The sequence below is a fragment of the Bidens hawaiensis genome, unplaced genomic scaffold (assembly GCF_021521415.1).
Source record: "Bidens hawaiensis isolate Kalapana, Puna unplaced genomic scaffold, B.hawaiensis_p1.1 tig00028552_1, whole genome shotgun sequence".
Lineage (NCBI taxonomy): Eukaryota > Viridiplantae > Streptophyta > Magnoliopsida > Asterales > Asteraceae > Bidens > Bidens hawaiensis.
Window position 1 is genome coordinate 69,921 of NW_027494679.1, and position 20,910 is coordinate 90,830.

A 20,910-nucleotide genomic window follows, 5' to 3' on the forward strand; every position below is an offset into this window, starting at 1 on the left:
AGATCCATTTTAAAACTCATTTAATTTTTGAACTTATGTTCCCAATTTATTTTTTAAAAAAGAGCACATGACTCTGATACCATTTGAGTATTATCTTAACCTCCATCTCCTTCCTTCACACTCTTTCTCCCTTTCTCCATCTCTCCTTCCTTCTTTCCTTACTCTTCTCAACTTTCTCTCCTTCCTCCACACTCTATTATATATATATATATATACATACCTCCTTAATCCAACACCATAGCCACCGACGCCACTTCCCGTCCGAACACCACTGCCACTACCGCTGCCATACACCATAATATCACGGCTCCCGACGCACCTCTACCTGGATCCCCGTTGCACCTTCCCGGCTCCCGTCGCACCTTCCCGGCTCCCCCATCGCACCATCCCGGCCCCCATCGCAAAACTAATTTGAGCTTATTAAATTTTCTAGTTGATCAAAATTAATCATATAATCTGAACCAAAAACCATTTTCATTTTCTTGAAAGTTTATTACTTCGGTTATTTATTGATTGTTTGATTCTTCACAATCGGTTTCTTTTAGATCCATTTTAAAACTCATTTAATTTTTGAACTTATGTTCCCAATTAATTTTTTTAAAAAAAGAGCACATGGCTCTGATACCATTTGGGTATTATCTTAACATCTCTCTCCTTACACCACACTCTTTCTCCCTTTCTCCACCACTCTTTCCTCCTCTCCTTCATTCTTTTCTTACTCTTCTCAAATTTCTCTCCTTCCTCCCCACTCTATTATATATATATATATATATACTAGTTTTTAGCCCGCGTGTTACGCGGGTTTATTTAGATTTTTTTATATAACTGTAAGCATATAATTTTTATATTAATTTAACGAATTGTGCGTTATAATGTTATTGATTTTGTTTTATTCTTTTAAGGATTTTGTTATTATTATAATGGTTTCAACATGCATGGACTATCGATGTCGCTTTTAATGTCATTTCAGCTATAGTTTTGTTTTTGATCGAGATGGATTATATTTTGTTGGGTTGATCTGACTAAAATTTGACTATGAAGAGAGAACTTTTTCTACCTTTGATCTGTTTAAATCAAGTTTCGTATTGAGGGAAAGATTGATTATCCTCTCGTCTTTCATATTCATAGCAAGGTCTACAAATTGGGAAAGCACATTCATTGCAAGCAACAAATGGCTCACCGTCAACTATTATTTCGAGTTTATCACTGCAAATCTGACATATCTACCCACTTAATTCTTTTACGGATGTCATGTGTTTAAAGAAATTATAACCAATTTCAGATCAAGATATATATTAAACACCCATTAATAAGTTTTTGACTAAAGTCAACCAAGCTATATACATCACATTTGTACATAAAAATAAATAATAAATGAGTATTCTAAACAACATGCTCTGAACCTATCTTATCAAATTTAAAATTTTAGAGATTTAAGTCTGAATCTGAATACCACATCTGAATGTTAAGAGGTGGTTCAAATGTCTGAAATCTGAATCATTAAGAGGTGGAGGCTAGAGACGAACCTCTAGTCGTCGGAGATGGAGCCTAGTCTCCGGGTTAGAAGTTAATGGAGGCCGGAGACAAACGTATGTTTTTTTTGGGTTAAGAGGTTTTCAGACCCACTAAAAGCTCTTACTGGTTCAGATGCTATTAAGACGCTGAATGCCAGAAAAAAAACAAACAACCCCACGTCTGATTACGTCTGACCGAATCAGACGTTTTCCTCTATTCAGAGAAAAGAGGCAAAAACAAACAGGGCCTCACTCAGTTTATAAATTGTATCTTCAATTCTCTAATAGTCCTACTCCTTTATCTTCTTCATCTTCTTCACAATCGCCCGCAAGAGATCTCAACTCTCAGTTTCCTACAACCACAAACAATAAAAGCATATACTAAATTAATAAGTTCGTAACGTCGAGATAAGGTACTAATCATTTAGAAGCATAAAGGCTTAACCTTTCTAGTGTCTTCCACTTGCACATGAGATCCCTTTTATCATTCATGACTTTGAAGCTCTTTATTTTTTCTTGAATACTCGGTTGGTGAGGTATCTGGTTGCCTTTATTCAGTACAAAAAATTAGAATCAGATAGGTGATAGCATCATATTAAAATACAAACTCAAAACTGGAAGTTTAAACATATGTGAGACTTGGTAATTGAGCGAAGTGGTTATACAGTTAAAGAAGTTTTAGGAAAACCTCTCAGACGTTATCATAGGACCTAAGCATTCATAATTCGCTAATCGTATTATACAAAGGGTTGCAAAAGGAGACCTTGCTAGGCCAGTTTCCTGTTAGAAACACATACTGGAAAAAGTTTAATTTTGTCACTACTCTTTGCCCGTGTCGTGATGAAAATGGAATAACTTTTGAAGACACATACATTTGTACCGATAGCCGACAGTTTCACCCACGCTCATGGTTCTCAAAAGTTCTCAATTTCAAAGTTGTTTTAATCTTGTGGCATACAACTCGTAGAACAAAGATGGTCTGGTCTGCAAAATAAACTTGACCCGCGAATCAGACATAATATGTAGAAGATACCTGATGCGCAGAACAATGGAACATACCTGACCTATAAATGAATCTGACCCGCAAAACAAATCTTACCCGCAGAACAAATTTCTAAAAAACAGGTAACATCCTGTATGTATTCGATTTCCTTTGAGCATTTGACTTAGATGTAAAACTCTCATCAAAACTATGAAGATGCAATAGATTTTTTAGGTTTAAGGTGGCTCACAAAACTTATACTCGAAGAAGATGATATTTTAGACTTTGAAGAATTAGTCAAGCTCCAACATACTGTCAACATGAATATGCATACTCTCAAAATGAATATTAAATTTCTGATTCAATTTTATTCAATAGCGTAGACAGATGCAATGAAACACCCTAACAATTATTAAACATATTTTAATAAATAAAAAGAAACACAGCAGAAGACGTCGGTCCCAAATTTAAAAATTCTACTCTGAAACTTGGTTTGGTTCAAACATCGAGTTTAATATTCTTAGTAAAAGTTCATCACAAATAGCTATTTCAACAAACTCTAAAATAGTTATCCAATTTAAATTAAAGAGATCCAAGAGATCCAAGATTCAACTAGACCACCTACTACATCCAGATAACTAAATTAAAAGACATTTTTACAAAAAGTAAACTAAATTCCATAAATCCAAGTTATGAAACCCGAGACCTTGACCACTTGAGCACAACACTGCTGAGCTTTCCCTACAACAAAAGAAGACAAACGTGAACATAATATGGAGGTTCCAAACTACACAAAAACTGACAAAATTTCAGCAACATTTTGATCCTCGGTACCCGGGCTGCCCATTTGAAAACCGTCATCTTTCATCCGTTAGTGTTTGTTTCATCCAGCGAGCCCAAGACTCGTTACCACATATAACCAGTCCATCAAGACAAGTTTAACAGCCTTGCTTTTATTTGCAATACTTATTGGTTCCAAATAATAACCTCTAAATCAAATTTAAGTTCATTTTTACAATGTACTAATATTACCAAACTCTAATGCAAAACAAGAACTCCGCTTTAATAGCATGCGCTTCAAATTTATATTAATGCCACGTTGTCCACAAGTTATATCGAAATACAGCAGCGCACTAATAAATCACAACTTGTTAAGATAAATGTAAGATTAACTTACCTTAGCCCGTAGAAACTCCATTACCTTCGTCCTCTAATTTGTCCGTTGCCTTGTAAGCTCCAACGCACCTAGCTTATTTACAAAGCCAACATATCACAATTAGGATACATATTGTATAATAACTTCATCGCAGTATTTGTATCCCTCTATGAATCAACATCCTCTTTTGTTCATCAACAAAGTCAAAACAATGTATTGTTTACTAATTTACCCATTTGGCTCGTTACTACAATTGCAAGTGTTACGAACACTTTGAAAAGTACCCTAATAGATGAACGTAATACTTTAAAACCAATGAATCATGTATGGTTAAAAATGTACTCGATTAGTCATATTTATGACTTTTAAAAATATTAGTTTGTGCAGCATTTATCTGCGCAGCTGTGGTAAGTGACTGGTTTTACACGCTTAACGATCATGTTTTCCTTTGTTCTAAAATTCTGATGAAACTAGACTAAATAAAGTTTTCAACCCAAAAAGAATCACCTTAGTCGGGTCAATGGTTGATTTTATATGATTTTTCAAAAAACAGGACAGATTCATAGATTAACCGAAAATTCAGCTTTAACCATTCTGCTATGCCGATTTGCATTGCAGTTTTCATGTACTTATTGTCCATGTTTTCTCTTATTATAAAGATCTATAGAAACTAGACTCAATGAGCTTTTCAACAATATAAAATACACCCGAAAAGGACGTTTGGTTGATTTTATATGAATTTTCAAACCTTAACAAAAATCAATGGAAAAAGCTGCGAAAATCATATTTACTCTTCTTCCCAATTCGACCTAACATTTCATTGAAGCCCCAAATCATGTCTCAAACCCCTGTGATGTTAGAAACACCTAGCCAAGCAAATATGAACCAAAGATATCTTAATTTCTATTCAAGACCCTTAAACATGCAAATCAAAATCCCCAATTAATGAACACGAACCCTAAATTTATCATTTACTAATATCAAAATCATATAACCAAATTGATAGACCCAAATCACTTGTAAATGTGGTGTGTGCATTACAGACCCAATTTCATAGGTGATGATGAAATGCCTTTACATTATTTCATATTCAAAAACATGGAGATGAACAAGGAGAGTTATACTTACCAAAGAACATTGATGAAGCTTAAAATCACATTATGATCTTGGTTTTCACTTAAATTACCAGCTATCGAGCTTGAAATCTCTTCTCCTTTGTCGAATACACCAACACGCACCTTCTATTAGTCAACACGCACCAAAAACATGGGATGTTTTCTTTTTCCCCTTTGACTTATATTAGTCAATTAGTTATTCAATTTCACAACACCCCTTCCACTTATAAAGATTGGTCATTCCACTTAATTTATTATTTATGTCAAGATTTACTAATATTATTTTCTTGAAGTATCCACCTTGTATAGATTAGTATAGATTATAAATATATAATCTATTTATATATAAATAAAGTCTTAGTTTCTTAAGACTGCTTTCAGATAACAAAAATAAGGATGTTACATGCAATTTCTAACTTCAAATTGAAACTAAGGCTTTTTATGCAAAACAACATCAACAATGAATCATGACATCATAGGTGTATTTCTTAATATTAATAAAATCTACAAAATCTTTTAGCAAAAAAAAAAATATAATAGATACAATCATAGATTACATAATTTCTAAATTCTGCAATATTGAAACCCTTTTTATTCATTAATAATACATGTTTGCATAATTTGTTATCTTGTCATGTTGACCATGCGACAGTTGTAGATTTGAGAAACCAAACCCATTCCCACCCAAGATGCCACATCAACAAATAGACACTAACTGAACATGCATAGAAAATTGCTATCGTATGCCATTGATATCACATCAGGGTGTGGCTGAACATTTAAAAAATTATATATTTATTATAGAGTTAAAAAAATATTAATATAGAAAATGAAGAAAAAGAAGCAATGTGATTGTAAAAAGAACTAACCACTGCCAAAAATGTGACAATCTTGAGCTACATGGTGGGGGGCTTCAAGTCGAATAAAAGCACCCTTGTTTCCATCTGCATCAACCAAAAATCGAATAAAAAACCTACACCACGTTTGCTCGGTCCTCTAACCGGATTAGGTTGAGGATCACTCCATAATATATCACACATCAACCTCGAAACAAAAGTTATTAACATAATCAAATTTTAATACCAAACAAAAAACACAAAGTAGACAAAATACTTTCCTTTGTGGGCTTGCAAACCCGATCAATTGATCTAATGTCAGAGAGCTTTACTCCATCAGGTCTAGAAAGTTCACCATGAACAATAAATATCTTCTCATTTATAACATGAGCCAACGGTAAATAACATAAAACTTTTGTAAATAGCTCCACAAATTATCACTCAATTTAGACCGCACCTCACCCTCAAACCTATAAGTCTTGTTCGTGCTTTTACTCTCATGATTACCACGCAAATGATGTATAGCTAGAACAAATCAAGAAATAAACCAGATAATTAAATAGGCAAAATTGTAAACACCTAAAGAGTAAAGACAGAAAATGATGTGGCCATGTTACCTGATAGAGACATACACTTGAATGCAAACAATGTTTGTATCACCTCCAACAAAGTCACCATTAGACAAATAGAGATTTTCTTCTGAAGGAAGACCATTGAGCTCAAAGATATTTAAAAGATCATTAAATTGCATCCATACAAAGTCAATTAATAGGAAACAATACAAAAAAGTTTTAATCTTGACCGTGCACATCACCACAAACGGTGTGCTTTCCATCTGGAACATTTATGTCAACCAGAGATGGGAAGTCCATACATTTAACAAAATAATGAAATATAGGAAATTTACATATATTATTCATTACAAACAAAAGACATAAGCCAATACCGGTAAAAGTAAGCATAATCCTAACCATATAACCGTAATATACAACATTTAGACACTAATACAATATGCAGACTCTGTCTAATGAAAGGCAATACACTTTATTACTTTAATAAGAAGCACAACTGCCCAAAAGTTAACGTTAATGTTAAAATACCCAATGAAAACACAACGCATATGGCAACACCAAACTTGCAAGCAGAAACAAAAATCAGTGAGGTGAAACTCCAATGAGAAACCTACTAACATCAACCCTAAAAGTTAAACTAAAATTGAAGATGAAGAAAACAAAGATACCTTATGCAAATATTTGCTTTACTCCATGACTACCTAATTTGATTCTAAATAATCAAAATCCTTTTAAACGTAATTAGTTAAATTTGACTATCGAATTAATAGTTTTGCAAATATAATCAGTGTAATGAACATCCAAACACCCCAAGGATAAAAAGTTAAACCCTAACTAAATTATTATAACAAATTAATGAAAATCAACTCACGTATTTGTGGGTTCCGATGCGGAAGTGATTGCCGAAGATGAAGATGAGACCGACGAAAGAAGAGTGGTGGGGATTGCTTGTCAAAGAATCACATGGAGCATCATAGAAATTACCTCCGCCAATAGAAGATCAAATCGATTGTAACATTCGTCTAAATAATAGCCTTAGATAGCTGTTATTCGTGTTGGAAGATGATCGAATGCAGAGATTAAAGGCCTTTGACCTTAGATCAGATGAGAGGATCTTGTGCTGATTGAAGAAATCAAACCGAGAACAATACTTCTTAACCCTAACAGTGTTTTCATATGGAACTATAGGGACGACAATTAAACAGCAAGCAAGAGTGATTGGAATAAAAAGGAGTTGCGATAGGTTGTGTCACGGTTTCACGATTGAAGGAAGACGAGATGAGGCAAACGATTAGGATTTTGAGATATTCAGATTCATAAACCCATGGATACCCACGAAATTTAAGGATTGAATCAGAAATCAAGAATCTAGTGGCTTTGGAAGGGGGATGCGATGTGAGAGCGACACATAGGATTTTATGGTAGGTAATTTTATATATATATATATATATATATATATATATATGTTATACCTCATTCATCCAACACCATTGCCACTTCCCACCATTCGCCACCGACGCCACATCCCGTTCGAACACCACTGCCACTGCCGAACACCATCATATCTCGGCTCCTGACGCACCTCTTCTCGGCTCCCCATCACACCTTCCCGGCTCCCCCATCGCACCTTTCTGGCCCCCATCGCAAAACTAATTTGAGCTTGTTAATTTTTTCTAGTTGATCAAAATTAATCATATAATCTGAAGTAAAACCATTTTCTTTTTTTTTTAAGTTTATTACTTCGGTTATTTATAGATTGTTTGATTATTCACAATCGGTTTCTTTTAGATCAATTTTAAAACTCATTTAATTTTTGAACTTATGTTCCCAATTTATTTTTTAAAAAAAGAGCACATGGCTCTGATACCATTTGGGTATTATCTTAACTTCTCTTTCCTTCCTCTACACTCTTTCTCCTTTTCTTCACTCTTTCCTCATCTCCTTCCTAATTATTCTAAATAGTTAGAGCAAGTAGGGTATCGTATCACAAGAAGTATGTGGTCAATGTAATTCGTGTAACATATTTAATATTATGAAGTAAATGATTTTAGTGTTGATCACACAAGCAATAGTTTAAATTAAGAGAACTAAGTAATGAACACGTAAATGAATTTCAAACAGTTAACAAGCAAATCACACCCGGGAATTCAAGTAAGCAACCAAACAGTATCTCATGCAACCTAACAGATTTATTATTAATGATTAACTGAAAACTGATCAACCAGACAAAACCTTAGACGTCAACAATTACTTTACACACGACACTGGTTATCAAACAGTCCTTGCCAGTGTGACTCAGTTAAGGGTAATTGTACGTTTTATCGTATTCAATCTAACCAAACAGTTATATGACTAATTATCTAGCAACTGATAACAGATCGTTCAGACCAACGTAAACCTAAACCGACCGAACACACAAAAATACTAAACATCAATAATCATATATCAATCTTCAATAACAAAACATAAGTATTCTTAATCACATGAGAAAAACTGTAAATGGTTACAAACTATACATCCCGGGTGCGATTCTAGGAGATTAGCCGAGCCGCGACATCATCGAATCTTCAATACGGATGATATAGATCATAGATATGGTCTTGACACGAACTAGGATGGTGGAAATCGCCTATAGGACTGCTGGAAATCGCCTCTCGGTTCTAAAAACGGAGTTAGGGTTATTGTTTGATGAAGAATGAGATATAACCTATTTTTCCCGTCTGCACACCCGTCGCGGTACGCGATGGCTATATCACCATCTCATCGCGTACCGCTACCTAAGAAAACCTCAAATTCAGATTTCTCTCATCGAGAAACCCAAAATTCATATATTATGGCTCCCGTAACTCATTTTCTAGCCCAGGATATGCTCGTTTTACTTCAGGGTCGCATTTTGGCAACCCATCTTGTTCAGTTTTAGCATCGGCTTATGATTTCTCATCCATACTCTTTCCGAATCATTGTAACACTTCCTAAGACATCAAATCATACTTCGGTCTTCCGGAGATATCATTCCATGCTCGTACAGGTCTCTCATTTAGCATCTTTAATGATCAATGACCTGAAATACAAAAGCACGTATGAATTACCAAAGTTCTAACAGTATACTCAATAAAACTACATAATTAATACACCAATATATGTACAAAACATCCGACCATCACAAACCAATTAAAAACTTTACCATAATATTAAATTAACCAAAAATCAATAATAGTTCGTCAAACCATTTATCAAAAATAGTACTCAACCAAAACCTAGTTAGTATAAAGTAATTAGCTACTCATAATAAAGTATAAAACAAAAATAATATATAATTTATTATTGTTCATTAAAAAATAAATAAAGAGAGATAGACAGTAGCTTACGAAAATAATAATAATATCTTCTGTTCACACCTATCACAGCAGCTCACCAAAGAAATATCATTTCTTCTTTTTTGACTTAGTCACGTTTCCAATCAAGCACATAGGCGCCCTCTCTATATTATTCTTATTCTTCTCGTTTGACTTGTGTGCACAGGAGCCACCAACTCAACCAAGTTATATTTTGCTTAGCTTTTTTCCGTCTCCACGTCAAAAAACCAAAGAACCCCCAAAAATAATGTTATATATATAGTTTAGGTTTTTATTTTTAGCTTCAACAAATATTAAAGCCCATATGCGTTTTTTTTTCATGTCATGGTTCCTTTATTTCCTTTGATCCTCTCATAAGCCCAACTCATATGTCTTGTAAAATTTGAAGTCCATTTGAAATAGTTCAACGAGCTCTCCTACACTTTGTAAAAAAATAAAAATTAAAGTAATTGGAGCATGGTTAACGTGAAATTTTATCTTTTAATAAGCATGTGAACATGAAACTCCAAAAAATATGTGGCCATTTATTCCACCAATTATTACTTTGTTGCCATTGTGGTCTCAAGTTTAACATAAATACTTTAATTTAGCTTGTTTAAAAATTTAAACTTTAAAATCCAATTATGAGCCAACTAGAAAGAAATATATTCAATAAAACCGGGCTCAAAATACTAGAAAATGTAAGAAATATTTATATAATAGCATGTATCTTTTAGACCATATCAAATATCCCCGCACTTAAATCTTTTTCTTCCCGAAAAATATATATATATTGCAATGGAATCATAATTCAAGACTAGTTTTCAAAACATATAGGTTATATTTTAAGCACAGATAAACGCAAAAACCGCGATTGCCGATATTGTTGTCCACTTATACCCAACCACCAGCCTATGAAGCCCCCAATTGCATTAAGCGCTTTAAGTTCAAAAACCACGGTTACACCTACCCCATCTCAGATCAAGAGAGCTAGAAAAAAACTAGAGTCGAAGCAAACTGGTTTGACAAATCACCATAAGCCAATGACTCGTTTATGGTACTAATTAGATGCACTCGGTGAAATTTGATGGATGAATGGTCCTGTGAAGGTTGGACGAGCATACCCTAAATATTATTAACCTTTGTCCTATAATTTCCTAATTTTGATATTAATTGACTAAGAACCTTCGAGCCCCAATAGTGTATCCTCATAGTCACTATCCCTTTGGTAACACGTAAACTCTAAGTCCCGTCTAGTATGTGCAACTTTGGCCTCTTTTACTAAGTTTGAGAATGCTTCTTTGACATTTTTCATTACATAACTTTCTCATGGTCATTTGCTTTTCGGACCAACTTTTCAGAATACACTTTCAAAACATACTTCTCTTTTTCTTTTTTTCCCTTTTTTCTTTCGTTTTTTTTATATCACACTAAAGTATATAACAATTTCTAAGTTCGTAAAAAGATGGACATGTGGTGGTGTGCTGGTTTGAGTGCATTTAAGTATTACCATCTCAAATATTTTAGATTATGGTAATCCTCCCTAAGCATCGAAATTCGGTTTCACCATTTTTCAAATTATTAGATATATAAAATCTGTTAAAACGGACTATCAAAGCTAGTTGGGCCTACCGATATATCTCAAGTTTAGTGCGTTATCTTTAATTTAATTTCATATATAATAATAGTTTTAAAAACCAATCACAAATTTTTCTATCATTTTCCATTATTTGCAAAAAAATTTCGTTAAAATTTCGGGACATTTTTTTAACTTTTTTTTTTATTTTATATTTTTTTCTTTTTTTAATAAAATTTGAAACTGTTTTTTTTTTACTTTTTTATTTTTTTTAAACTTTTTTTTAGCCAAAAGAAAACGTTAGTTCCCATCCCCACACTTAAAATCTACATTGTCCCAAACGTAGGAATTGAAAAAGACAGAAAATAAATAAAAATAAAAAAAAATTTAAGCATATAAAACAATAAATTGGAACAGACTACCCTGGTAATAATGCAGTTATCTTCTAAAGTCTCGTTTCAAGGCGACCGTATAGCATTTCATTCGCGGCTGCAGCTTCCGGGTGTCCTCTACAATATGATAGGCTCAGAAAATCCTCGTCCGAATGGAGATTGAGTACGAATGAGCAAAATCCAATCCTGCAAAACAAAACTCAAAACAACCCAAAGCAGACATCAAACAGACTCTAAGGACTAAAACAGACTCAGAGAAAAAAAAATAAAAAATAAAAAATAAAATAAAGCAGAATAAAAATAAAAGAAAATAATGCAACTAAATTTTTATACAAACTAGACAACTCGGGGAAAGTCTCGAGTGTGCTCTCCTCCTCTACTCTCTAGGCGGATCAAGGTAGATCGCCTCATACTCATGATCACCAAGTGGACCTCCAACATAATGCTTCAGTCTATGCCCATTCACTTTCCAAGAATGTCCATCATCAGCCTCTATCTCAACCGCTCTATAAGGAAATGCTTCTTTCACAACGAACGGGCTAGCCCATCAGGATTTTAATTTACCCGGAAACAACTTCAATCGGGAATTATATAGAAGAACCTTATCCCCACATTTGAATTCTTTGGACCCTGTTATATGTTTATCATGACATTACTTCGTCTGCTCCTTATACCCCCAACTTCTTTCATATGCTTCATTCCGTAGCTCCTCAACCTCATGAATCTGAAGAAAACGTCTCTTCCCCGCCGCAGATAAATCAAGATTTACGGCTCTTAAAGCCCAATACGGTGTATGTTCTAACTCAACCGGCAGATGACACGCCTTTCCATAAACTAACCGAAAGGGAGTGAACCTGATAGGCGTTTGAAAGCAGTACGAAAGGCCTAGAGTGCATCATCTAGCTTTTCAGCCCAGTCCCCGTGACTGTTCCCTACTTTTTTCTCTAAGATCCTCTTAATGCCACGATTCGTGTTTTCCACTTGACCACTAGTCTAAGGATGGTAGGCCGTAGAAAGTCGATGGGTAACCCCATAATGTTCCAAAACCTTATCCATCTGAGCGTTACAAAAGTGGGTACCCCGATCACTGATCAGGGCCTTAGAATTACCGAATCGAGCAAAGAGTTTCGAAGGAATCCCACTACAACTCGTGCGTCATTTGTAGGTAAGGCTTGAGCCTCCACATATTTAGACACACGGTCGACAGCAACGAGGAAACGGACCCATAAAATCAATACCCCATATATCGAAGATTCAACCACCTGGATGGGGTTTTGGGGCATCTCATTTTGGGATGAGATGTTACCAGCTCTTTGACACGCGTCACACGAACGAACAAACTCATGCACATCCCGAAAAATAGTCGGCCAATAGAATCTGACATCAAACACGCGTTTGGCGGAATAAGACGCACCAAAATGGCCACCGGTCGGGCCTTCATGACAATGTCGAAGAATACTACAAGCTTTATCACCAAAAACACATATTCGAATCACCTGATCCGTGCCAATACGGAATAGGTACGGATCCTCCCAAATGTAGAACTTGATATCTGCAAAGAACTTTTTCTTTTGCTGATATGCCAGTCCTGGCACTAACTCACCAGAGGATAATTAATTAGCAAGATCAGCAAACAATGGAAACCTCTCATCACTTGCCTTTACATACAGTTGAGTCTCACCCGGGAAATCATCACCAATTCCCTGTTCCCGGGTCTTGTCAATGTCAGAATTTTCAAGCGGCGACATTTTCAGCTCCTCTTTTATCTTTAATATCTATATAAAATTCTTGAAGCAAAAGGATCCAACGAAGAAGTCGAGGCTTCGCATCTTTCTTAGCGAACATATACCGCAGAGCCACATGATCAGAGAAAATGATAGTTTTAGAAAGCACGAGATAGGAACATAATTTATCGCACGCGAAAACAACCGCAAGAAGTTCCTTCTCTATCGTGGTGTAATTCTCCTGAGCATCATTAAGGGTTTTGCTAGCGTAATAGATAGGATGGAAATGTTTCTCTCGACGCTGCCCTAACACAACTCCAACAGCAAAAGCGCTCGCATCGCACATGATCTAAACGGAAGAGTCCAATCGGGAGCAACAAGAATAGGAGCACTCACTAACCTCTCCTTAATCAACTCAAAGGCCCTCAAACACTCCTCACTAAAATCAAACGGCCTATATTTCTCTAGAAGTTGGGTCATCGGATGGAAGATTTTTGTGAAATCTTTAATAAACTGGCGATAGAATCCCGCATGACCTAAGAAACTACGAATAGACTTCACGGAAGTGGGCTGTGAAAGTTTGGAAATGGTGTATACCTTAGCTCTATCTACCTCAATCCCCGCACTAGAAATCTTATGACCTAAAACAATACCCTCACGAACCATAAAGTGACATTTCTCCCAATTAAGCATAAGGTTCGTCTCTTCACACCTAGCAAGCACTCGATATAAGTTACGCAAACAGTTATCGAAGGAATTCCCAACGACAGAAAAATCATCCACAAATACTTCCATGGAATCCTCGATTAACTCATGAAAAATGGCCACCGTGCACCGCTGAAATGTGGATGGAGCGTTACACAATCCGAATGGCATGCGTCGGTACACGAATGTGCCAAAGGGACATGTAAATGTGATTTTCTCCTGATCACCCGGGGCGATGGGGATTCGGAAATAACCGGAAAAGCCGTCAAGGAAACAGTAGAACTGTTGTCCTGACAAACGCTCAAGCATATGATCGATGAATGGAAGAGGGAAGTGGTCCTTTCGTGTGGGCTCGTTAAGTCTGCGGTAGTCAATGCAAACTCGCCACCCTGTTACAGTCCGTGTCGGTATGAGCTCATTCTTTTCATTCGTGATAACTGTCATACCGCACTTTTTAGGGACCACCTGGACTGGGCTAACCCACGCAGATTTGGAGATCGAAAAAATCAAACCAGCATCGAGCAACTTAATAACCTCCTTCTTAACAACCTCCTGCATGTTCGGGTTAAGCCTCCTCTGCGGCTGCACCACAGGTTTAAACTCGTCTTCCATAAAGATTTTATGTGTGCAGAATGACGGGTTTATACCTTTGATATCCATAAGCTTCCATGCGATGGCATGCTTATGAGATTTCAGACCAACCATCAACTTCTCCTTCTCCTCCGTCTCTAAACTCGAAGAGATGATGACGGGAAGTTGTGACCCCTTCGCTAGAAACAAATATTCGAGGTGAGATTGTAAATCTTTTAGCTCTAAAGATGGGGGGGGGGTTCTCAACATATGGTTTTTCGATTGGAAAATCTCGCTCTTCAACCGCAAGGACATTAGAAAAGATTTGGGAACTAATGGTCGGCTCGTGTCCTCCTGTCTCAGGTAACTGTTGCTCTTCCTGCTGCTCCAACTCAAAATCAAATTCTGTCATCTCGAACGACTGATTTTTCACATCGATGATCTGGGTGTCGGACGTGTCTCTCTCGCAAACCTTCATAAGATAGTCACCTACATGCATCATAAAAGTGTCGATGAAGTAGAGAGGGTCATCCAGCTGCTGATTATGCTTCATGGATTTCTGCACATCGAATGTGACTGTGTCATCATGAACTCGAAGAGTCAATTTGCCATCGGTAACATCGATGAGAGCGCGCGCGGTGGCTAAGAAAGGACGACCGAGGATGAGCGGAACATTCGAGTCCTCATCCATATCGAGAATGGCAAAGTCGACCGAAAAGATGAATTTGTCCACCTGCACCAACATGTTCTCCACAATGCCCCTTGGGAACTTCACAGATCGGTCTGCCAGTTGGATACTCATTCGGGTGGGAAGCAGCTCTCCCATGTTAAGTTTGGCAAACACAGAATAGGGCATGAGGTTAATGCTTGCACCGAGGTCGGCCAAAGCATTGCTAACATGAAGATTACTAATAAAGCAAGGAATCTTAAAGCTGCCTGGATCTGTCATCTTCCTAGGAAGCTTGTTCTGTATGGCGGCAGAACACTCCTCACTAAGAGTAACAGTCGAAAGCTCCTCAAGTTTCTTCTTATTAGTGAGCAAATCTTTCAGAAACTTGGCGTGTTTTGGCATGTTCACGAGAACTTCAATAAATGGAATGTTCACATGGAGCTTCTTAAGCATGTCGAGAAACCTAGAGTACTGCTCCGAATCATTCTTCTTCACCAGACGACCGGGATATGGCGGTTTTGGCTTATAGACGCGCACCGGTTTTTGCTCAACCTGCTTATCCTTCTCAACTAACGCACCGCCTGACCGTGAGATATTTGCTGTGCCTCGCCTCTGGTTTACCTTGTCAGGCGGTGTCTCTAAATCCAACTCCTCATCAACTTCCTCCTCCTCACTTGGTGTATCTCTAACGACCTCGCCCACTTCGGGTCGTCACCGCATTGGCCTGAGCATTTTGAAATGGTTTAGAATAGGTAGGACTGGGATTAGGGACTGTGTTACTTGGAAGACTCCTAGAGGGTCGTTGATCAATCTTTGCGGACAACTCACCAAACTTGGCCTCGAGATTCTGAAATGCGACCTGTTGTCCCTTCATAAACGTCTCATGCTACAAAAGAGTGGATTTGGTGTTGGCATCATTTTGTAATAGCTGATTTAACAATTTAGATTGGTTAACCAACATCTCCTCGATCTTGGAAGTACAATTTGGTACAGGAGCAGGTTCGGGGGTAGGTTTTTGGAACAGATTCTGGCGTTGCTGATAACCGGAGTTACCTGCCCGCCAATTAGAGTTATAATTATTGTTTCGCCACCATGAATTGAAGGTACGGTTTTGATTAGCAAGAAAATATACCTCCTCCTGAAAATCAACGGGACAATCGGCTGTCTCGTGATTTCCATGACATATCTCGCACCTACGAGCTTGCAACTTAAGCTCTTTGATCTCTCTCTTCAGTGCCTCCACATCTGCCGACACACTAACATTCTGATCAACATGATGCACTCCACGTGATCCTGAGATGGCTGCGGCCTTGGCAGCCGAGACCGACCTTCTACTCGGTGTATGCTGATCCTCTAATGCTATGCTCTCGAACATTTCTTCAGCCTCCTCTATGGTGAGTTTATCAAGCATGTTTCCTCCGGCGGCGGTATTGAACCGTGTTGGGTTTCCGGAGTAAGATCGTTATAGAATTTTTCAACCAGAGCCCAATTGTTTAGGCCATGCTGAGGACAACGGCTTATAAGAGTTTGGAAACGCTCCCACGCGGAATAATAGGACTCATCGGGGCCCATATGAAAAGAACGGATTTGCTCGCGTAGTCATCCAGCCTTCGATGGAGGACAATACTTCCTAAGGAACTTGGATTGCAAGTAGGCCCATGTGGCGATTGAGGCATTTGGAAGAGAGTCAAACCATGTAACAGCACGACCGGAAAGTGAGAATGGGAATAACTTAAGATGAATGACGTCGGACGAGATATTATTAATATTAAAAGTTTCGCAAATCCGCACGAATCGGGACAGGTGTCCCGGAGCATCTTCGTCATCCAAGCCGTGGAACTGAGCAGAATTGGTGATAGAATTCATGACGTGAGATGGAATTTGCCAGTTTTGATTATTAGTTACAGCAGGTCGGACAATTGCAGATCGGGCTCCTACGATCCCATCGTTGGTTCTAGCATGAACGGTTTCTCTCGGCGGCGGAACGTCGTCACCCATATCTATTCTAGGAGTAGAGATGCTAACCTGGATGTCGGGTGAATCGCTCTCGCTATCTATAGTCTCCATAAGTCGCTCCCGAAACTCTCTCTTAGGCTCTTTTGATGCAGTGAATAAAGGTGGACCTTGAGAACGGGTATTATGCATGAACTAAAAACAAAAACTATTTAATTTAATTTATTTTTTTTTTAAGAAAACCTAAAGGCACGTAAAGGAAAAATAACAACTAAAAAGCAAATAAAAAATTAAACATATCAGATAATCAACTCGGTTTAAACAAAGAATTTGCCAGTGTCCCCGGCAACGGCGCCAAAAATTTGATGTGTGAAAAACGTATATAATATTAAAAACCAAGTTTTACCGAATTCACCTAAAAAACCACACACAATCGGCAAGTGTACCGAACGCAATATAGCTAGCAAGTAAAAACGGATATCGAACCAAGGACACTATGGGTAAACTCTAATTATTAAACCTAATGTTAATAACCTAAACTTTCTTTTGATTTTTATATTTTTTTATATTACTTAAACTAATAATATTAACTAATTAAAAATTAACTAAAAATAAAACTTTATAAAAATTGGGTTTTAAAACAAATATGAGAAACGACTACCTAGGTAATAGAATCCTGCTAGTTAAAATGAATAGTTAACGAACTTGACTTTGTTGAAAAACAATATCTTATAAATATGACACTAAAGACCACCAAAGTACGCTAGATCGCCTCCCGGCCTCACCAACGACACCCTAGAACTCCGATGACATGTGAAACTCAATTGTTAAAGGTTTGGATCACCTCCAGTCTCACCTTGCCTAATAATATTATGGTACCCCCAAACCCAAATCACCTTCAGGTCTCTTCGAATACAATATATATTAATATAAAGGGGGTATTAATAATTAACTTGAACAAAACTTGTATCACAATAATCTAAGGGACCTAGGATAACTCAATCCCGTGCAATTATTACCCAAACCCACAAAATACAAAGATGACACAACACTAAATCACCTCCCGGTCTCTCTAGTGAAAGAACAATAAAATCTAATAAACTTTTATAAATTATTCCTACGGTTATTTCGACCATAAACCACAAACAAGTTAAAAACACAAAGTAAACAACCTAATCATGTGTCTAACAATAACCAAAAAACTATCAAACACAAGTGGAATAAATATTAAAGTAATAAACTAGATTTAATTACTCACCAATATTATGACCAAACCAATTAAAAACCTTTACCATAACATCAAATCAACCAATATCAAATAATAGTTCGTCAAACCATTAATATAACATAGTACTCAACCAAAACCTAGGTAGTATAAAATATTTAGCTACTCATAATCAAGTATGAAACAAAAGAAAACAATTCATTTGAATTCATGACAATAATTATAAAGAAAAATATAAAACTAATAATAATAATAATAATAATAGTTTAGAACCTTTCTCTCTTTTTGCTTATGATCGTTGACTACTTGTCTCTTCCAACAAAACAAAACCCTTTTTTACCCTCTACGTAGCAGTCCACCAAATTCATGAAATATATATTCCTCTGTTTGCTCCAAAGAGTATTAATATATTAATGTTCTTTTCTGATTTCTTTCTTTTTGTTCTTCCTACGTGAGCTCAAAATAAACCCCCACCAAACTCTTCGTTTGATTTTTTATTCTCCGTAGCCGCACCACAAATTCAATTCTCTTATTTCACGTGCACCTTTATAATATTTATTATATGATATCTTTTGTTTAATGACCTAGCCCATAATTAGGCCCCTTAACCACCGCATCAATTCTCTTGTGGTTTGCTCCAATTCATCCCAGGATTAAGTCTGCTATATTATATACCATAAATTAGCTCATAACTCAAATAAATATATTACAAGTTAAATCGTAGAGTTATGTAGTTAATAATAAATAAGTCCAAAGTATTCCTGTAATCCAACGACAGTTTTATTCATTCTCTTTTAACCATTATTCGTTTACTAAGTTACATTGTTTAAGCTTATAATAATAGTAATAATAAAACATCTTCAATAATTCAATCGTTGAACTCAAGTTTGATAAAAATATTTTGTTTTAGCTCGTTGAACCTTGAAACCAATAAAAATATGAATATGAGACGACATGGTCAACTTTTCAATAAAAATTACTTTAAAGCCACTCAAAAGTGTGAGAAATAGTTATAATATTTATATATAATTTAGCCTATATCAGTTACCAATTTATTTTTTAAAAAAAGCACATGGCTCTGATAGCATTTGTGTATTATCTTAACCTTCCTCTCATTCCTCCACACTCTTTCTCTCTTTCTCCACCACTCCTTCCTCCTCTCCTTCCTTCTTTCCTTACTCTTCTCAACTTTCTCTCCTTCCTCCACACTCTATTATATATATGTATATATATATATACCTCCTTCATCCAACACCATCGCCACCGACGCCACTTTCCGTCCGAACACCACCGCCACTGCCGAACACCATCATATCCTGGCTCTCGACGCACCTCTTCCCCGCTCCCCATCACACCTTCCCGGCTCTCGTCGCACCTTCGCGGCTCCCCGTCGCACCTTCCCGGCCCCCGTCGCAAAACTAATTTGAGCTTGTTAATTTTTTCTAGTTGATCACAATTAATCATATAATCTCAAGCAAAACCATTTTCATTTTTTAAAGTTGATTACTTCGGTTATTTATTGGTTGTTTGATTCTTCACAATCGTTTTCTTTTAGATCCATTTTAAAACTCATTTACTTTTTGAGCTTATGTTCCCATTTTATTTTTTAAAAAATAGCACATGGCTCTAATATGATTTAGGTATTATCTTAACCTCCCTCTTCTTCCCACATTCTTTCTCCCTTTCTCCACCAATCCTTCCTCCTCTCCTTCCTTCTTTCCTTACTCTTCTCAACTTTCTCTCCTTCCTTCACACTCTATTATATATATATACCTCCTTCATCCAACACCATCGCCACCGACGCCACTTCCCGTCCGAACACCACTGCCACTGCCACTGCCGAACACCATCATATCCCGGCTCCCGACGCACCCCTTCCCGGTTCCCCATCGCACCTTCCCGGCTCCTGTCGCACCTACCCGGCTCCCCGTCGCACCTTCCCGGCTCCCCCATTGCACCTTCCCGGCCCCCATCGCACCTACAATGATTTTGATCATCAATGTGAACTTCAATCGGGCTCTATTTGGAGTCCCGATTGAAGTTGATCTACGATTCAGGTTCCGGAATCGTGCAATTTCGGTTCGGTTTTTTATTACTTTCGCGGGCCAAAACTGAATCGACTTCCACAAGAGGTGGCATTTCGGGCCGCGTCTCCTTACGTTGAAAAATTCCGAAGTTATAATTCGAGTGTTTTGTTATATGTATTTTATGTATGTAAAATCCCGAAATTTATAATTCGGGTGTTTTGTTATATATGTATTTTGTGTTCGTGTTATATATATAAAACAAATATTTGTCTTCATTGTGTTCGGGTTCGGGTGGTTCGGATTCGGGTTCGGGTGGTTGGAGTCGGTTCGGGTGAAAAGTTTATATAAAAAAGTTGAAATATACGTTCGTTTGGTTGTTTTCGAGTTCGGGTCGGGTGAAAAGTTTCAAAAAAAGAGAAACATATACATTCGTTTGGTTGTTTTCGCGTTCAGTTCAGGTGAAAAGTTTTAAAAAGGTGAAATATATACGTTTGTTTGGTTGCTTTCGGGTTCGGTTCGGGTGAAAAGTTAAAAAAAAGTTAGATATATACGTTCGTT